Source organism: Octodon degus, unplaced genomic scaffold (assembly GCF_000260255.1).
Source record: "Octodon degus isolate 3935 unplaced genomic scaffold, OctDeg1.0 scaffold00146, whole genome shotgun sequence".
Classification (NCBI taxonomy): Eukaryota; Metazoa; Chordata; class Mammalia; order Rodentia; family Octodontidae; genus Octodon; species Octodon degus.
The window spans coordinates 1,216,307-1,221,732 of record NW_004524722.1 but is presented as its reverse complement, the minus strand read 5'-3'; the positions used below and the strand labels follow the sequence as shown (position 1 = coordinate 1,221,732).

General features: G+C 41.3%; 1 non-coding gene across 1 annotated transcript; it reads right to left on the bottom strand.

Moving 5' to 3' along the window:
* Positions 1 to 2,344: 2,344 nt before the first annotated feature.
* On the bottom strand, positions 2,345 to 2,414 carry LOC111812855. The gene has a single exon (XR_002818237.1). It is a non-coding gene; the product is annotated as a small nucleolar RNA SNORD56 (small nucleolar RNA).
* Between the last annotated feature and the right edge of the window lie 3,012 nt (positions 2,415 to 5,426).

Below are 5,426 nucleotides of genomic sequence, written 5' to 3'. Positions count from 1 at the left end.
CTTGCCAGACAGGATCTTATACCACTGAGCTGTCTCCCCAGCCCAAGATTGAAATTTTTGAAGGATCATTGTTTTAGTTACTTTTCTTGTTGCCGAGACAAAATAACTGCTACCCAAGGTTAAAAGGAAGAAAAGTTTATTGTAGCTCACAGTTTGCAGAGGTTTCAGCCCATAATTGGTTGGCTTCACAAAGGAGTAACAGTTCGTGGCAGTCAGAAGGCAACAAAAGCATCAAGAGACAAGCAGCGACAGCATCCTTCTTTCTGTCCCTTATATTCTATCCAGCTACACAACCTTAGAGTGGATAGCACTCAGACCCAGGATGGGCCTTCCCATTCTCCACATCCAGAACTATGCAGTCAGTCAAATAATTTAGCAATCATACACCCTTTATCCCAGCATCACATACTCTAGATCCAGCCACCTCTGAAAAGTCCCACCTATGACAGCATGAAGCTTCGGAGGACATTGAGGCACAAGCCATAACAACCATTATAATTCAGAAAATTGTGGAAAAACAATAACCCCAGCCTGGGGTTACTGAGCTTGTACTATCTTATTGAGATGAAGGACTTCCATACTGTCCTAAAAAGGAAACAGGGAACCTAGGTCATGGGTAGGGCCCCTTGTGAAGGTCCTAATGTAGAGAGTAACCTCTATGTAGGCTCAGGTGGAAAAATATTGATTGGCTAGAGAAAAAAATGAAAAAGGACAAGTTTTAAACTAGCAAATTTGCAAAGAATTTTCAATTTAGCTTTATTTTTTTACTTCTTTTTGACACATGGTCTCCCTATGTAGTTCAGGCTGGCCTTGAACTCACTGTGGAGCATATATCCTCCTGCCTCAGCTTCCCAGATGCTGGGATTACAGATATGCACCATGACACCCAGCTATTTTTTTATATAATAAAAAAATGATAGATGCTCTCAGTATGTAGTTCAGACTCGTAGTGATCCTCCTGTCTCAGCCTTCCCAGTGCTGGGATTATAGGTGATTGCCAGCACGCCCAATTTTTGGGACTGGCACAGCCTGCCTGGGTTCTGGGGCCAGCACAGCATGAGATACCAGGGGTCAAACTCAGGTCCTTGCGCTTGCTAGGCAGGCGCTTAGACCACAGAGCTATCTTCCCAGTTCCCCACCCCCACCCCACCTTTTTAAATTGTGAGGCAAAGTCTCTCATTAAATTACTAAATTGCCTACGCTAGACTTGAATTTGTAATCCTGCTACCTCAGCCTCCCATCATCCTGGGATTATAGGTGTGTGCCACCTCTTCTGGCTTTGAGAACTATTAACTTTATAAGAATGAATTTTAAGTGATCAATCAAACTACTTTTAACCTAGCTAAATATACTTTTCCTAAAGTTATTCATGATATTAACTTAGTGCTAGGATTACAGGTGTGTCACCATATCAAGGTTAAGAGAAAAACTTTTGGGAAATTTGAAAATCTGGAACTTTTTTTTTCTATATTTTAGGGAAGGGTCTACAGGGTGTACAGGGTCTCACTATTAGATCAGACTCATGGTGAGCCTCCCAAGTGCTGGGATTACAGGCATGGGCTACCACATCCAGTCTCAATCTCTGTCTCAGGGCGCCCCAGGGGCGGGGCTGGCATGGCAGGCCTGGGGATTGATGGAACATTTTCTTTCTTTTTTTTTTTTTCTTTACTTTATTTTAATTTTTTTCTGTATTTTAGGGAAGGGTCTACAGGGTGTTCAGGGTCTCACTACTAGATCAGATTCATAGTGATCCGCCTGTTTACAGCTCCCAAGAGCTGGGATTATAGGCGCGCGCCACCACGCCCAGTCTCCATTGCCTTCTCAGCGCACCCTGAGGGTGGGGCCAGCGTGGCAGGCTAGGAGATTGAACCCATGCTCCCTGCTTGCAGGTGCTTTAATCCGCTGAGCTATTTGGCCGGCCCAGAACATTTTCAAATATGTTTATATTCAATGTTTATGAAAGTGTGGTAAACCAAGAAATACAGAGAAGAGATAGTAATATAATAAAATACATCAAAATCCTCAAACGTGAGTCTATTGAGCTAAATCTTTAACGTGAAATTGGTAAACTCTGATAACTCGAAATAACTTAGGGCCCAATGACATCTTTATAATGGTATATCACATGACTACAAAATGATATTTGTAGTGAATTTTTCTTTCTTTCTTTTCTTTTCTTTCCTTTAGTTGTTGTTTCAGACAATATCCTGCTATTATAGCTCAGGCTGTTCTTAAAAGTGTACTCTTCTTGCTTCAGCCTCCCTAGTGCTGGTATTGCAGGAGTGTGTCACTCTGCCAGTTCCTCAGTGGGCTTTTATTTATTTATTTATTTATTATTATTTTTTCACTCAGACCCAGTGTATCAACACTCACTAGGAGAACTCTGTTGACGAAAAATGTTACCATCACTGTTCAGTGGGCTTTTAATAAACAAGAATATAATTAATGTCATAAAATACTAGGAAGCAAACTTACCCTAAAACTGTATACATCTTAAATTGAAATTATTTTGAAAAGACATGGAGAGGAGCCTGAAGTGGCACTGTGCCTGTGGGAGCTTTCAGGAGGCTGAGGCAAGGAGCATTGGTCCAGCCCTTGTGGTCCACACCAGCCTGGCCACATAGGGAGACCCTATCTCAAAAAAATCAAACAAAGAAGATAGGAGAAAAGACAAAGATAATAAGGTATTAAAATACTGGTAGTCTTTAGGTGGCATAGTTTGTTTTTACTTTTCTATATTTTCCAAAGGTTTTACAGTTGAATCCCTTCACACACACACACACACATTTTTTGTGTTACTGGGGTTTGAATTCAGGGCCTCATGCATACTAGGCAAGTGCTATACTGATGAGTTATGTCCTTTTTTTTCTTTTTTAAATTTTGAGACAGTGTCTTGCTAAGTTACTCATGTGACCTCATAAGTATAATCTTCTTGCCTCAGTCTCCAGAGTAGGTGGAGTTATAGGTGTGCACCTTTGCACCCAGTTGACACCCTTTCTTTAGAAGGAAAAATAAAAGGCTCTTAGGGGTTAAAACAAAAGGAGTAGGCTGGCAGAACAGCTCAGCAGACTAAGTGCCTGCTTAGGCAAGCACGGGACCAGAGTTCCATCCCTGGTACCACATGCCACGCTGACCCCACCCCCGGGCATGCTGACCTGGCAACCAAGACCAAGAATGGTGGCACATGCCTGTAATCCCAGCGCTGGGCAGGCTGAAAGCAGGAAGATCACAACGAGTCTGAGGTGTATAGTGAGACCCTGTACCAGATACATAAAAAAATAAAATTAATCAATCAAAGAGTAGCTTATAGCAATCAGCTCTATTTTGATTAGCAAATGTTGGAGCCAAAGGTTTAGTTTTCTTTAGGAAATCCACTGTTCTGCCAAAGAGATTTATTGGTGCCTGTGATGTGTAAATATATAAAGATGTTGTAGGAAACAGCTGAATCAGACGGGGATCCTAAAACGAAGAAAAATGGTCTAGCAGTCTGACAAAAGCATATCAAATAATGATAAAACGAATGGTAAAGTCCCTAAGGGAGATATGAGAAAATGTGGTGAAAAGAATGTTGGCAGTGTGGTAGGAGTGATGAACAGAGGTGGTTAAAATGGAAACTGGAGCTAGATCATGACATCTAGCAATGCCAAGGTAAGAAGTGTATAGTTAGGTGAGGAGACAGCTCAGCGGAGTAAGTATTTGCCTGGCAAACACAAAGTCCTGAGTTTGATCACTGGTACCACCAAAAAAAAAAAAAAAAAAAGACATGTGTAGTTAAATTGGAGTCTATAAGTAGCTATTGAAGCGAGTTTGTTTTGCTTTTTAAATAATTATTTCCATGATATGTGCTTAAGGAAAATTGCTTTTGAAAATAAACTAGGAGGGGCCGGGGAGATGGCTCAGTGGAATAAGCACTTCCCTGGCAAGCGCAAGGGCCTGAGTTCAAGCCCTGGTTCCGCAAAAAAACAAAAAACAAAAAACAAAAAAAAGAAAATAAACTAGGATAGGAATGAGGCTGACAATTGGTGGATCAATTAGAAGGCCTGCCAGGTGTGGTGGTGCATGCCTGTAATCTCAGCACTTCGGAGGCTGAGGCAAAGGGATTGTTATGATTGGGGGCCAGCCTGGGCTACACAGTGAGCTCAAGTCCAGCCTGAATTCCATAGTGATTCCTGTCTCAAAAAGAAAAAGAAAAAATTAGAGGGCCTACGCAATAGTTCAGGTGAGAGATGATGAATTAGACCATGGGCAGTAATGAAAAGCTGAAGAGATGTTCAAAAAATGTAAATCAGATTGTAGATGCTAAAGGTCAGAAGTTCGTATTTCAGTAGGTTCAAGCATTATGATCAACCAAGGAATTTATTTCAAAAATTGCCTCCATGTCGTGATTTAATTTAAATTTGCACCCATTTCTTGGGTTGGCAAATGGTAAAATTACACCAAAGGGTATGAATGGTTTTCTACATATAATGGAATTATTGTTTTTCTGTTTTCCAGTACATATGCACCACCTGAGCCTTCAGGAGCAGAAATACAAAGGATTCTTTCTTTTCTGCAAGGAGAAACTTACTTTCAGTAATGTGCAAACTACAACAGGTGGTTTAGCATGGGTCAATATGAAGGTGGCTGGATGAAAGTCCAGGAGTATAGTTAGTCTCTTGGGGGTCCTGGTACCCTGGGTCCCTACTCGAGAGAAGCTCTGTGCAGCAGAGACTCTTCTTGTATCTTTGTGCTGGAGGGTGAGCTGGATCAACCAGAATTCAGGGTGGGGGTTCCACAGAGTCTTGTCTGTGTTGCAAACCTGGTGAGTGGTCTCACCCTCTCTTATAAGCTTCTATGACCTCATTGCCTACTTGAGCTGCCTCTTGCAGTCCCTTTCATCACCCTCTCCTGGGTTATGTTTTCACAACTCGCTCTGTCCAGCCCTGTACAAGCAGAAAATCCCAGCGGAGACTGGGAGCCAGCACTATATCTTTCCAACTTTTCCGACTTGTCCTAGCTAGTTAGCCCTCTTCAACCTCTGGGCTTTTATGTACTTTTTCCTTTTAAGTGTGATTTTCTTTGTAACAAGTCATACCAAAAAATAGAAGCAGGAAAGTCCTCCTGAAGCTAACACAGTTTTTAGCTTGATGTAGCTTTATTTATATATTTTTGTGTGGGTCATATAAGGGCTTTTTGGCACCCTTGGAATGCTTTTTAGTAAGGTGACCATAGAATTATTTCTTTGAAGGAATTTTAACCTGCGATCAAATATAGTCTTCTAAGCAGCCTCTCTTTATTCTTTTGTTCCCTAAGGTTTTCTCTAATGGAGCTGTGCTGAAGACTGGAGCAGTTTTATTTTTTAAAGGTGTTTTAAAAGTTAGCTTATAAAAATAAATCTGGAAAGGCCAAGCACTTCCACCTTTTCTTTTTCTTTTCTTTCTTTCTTT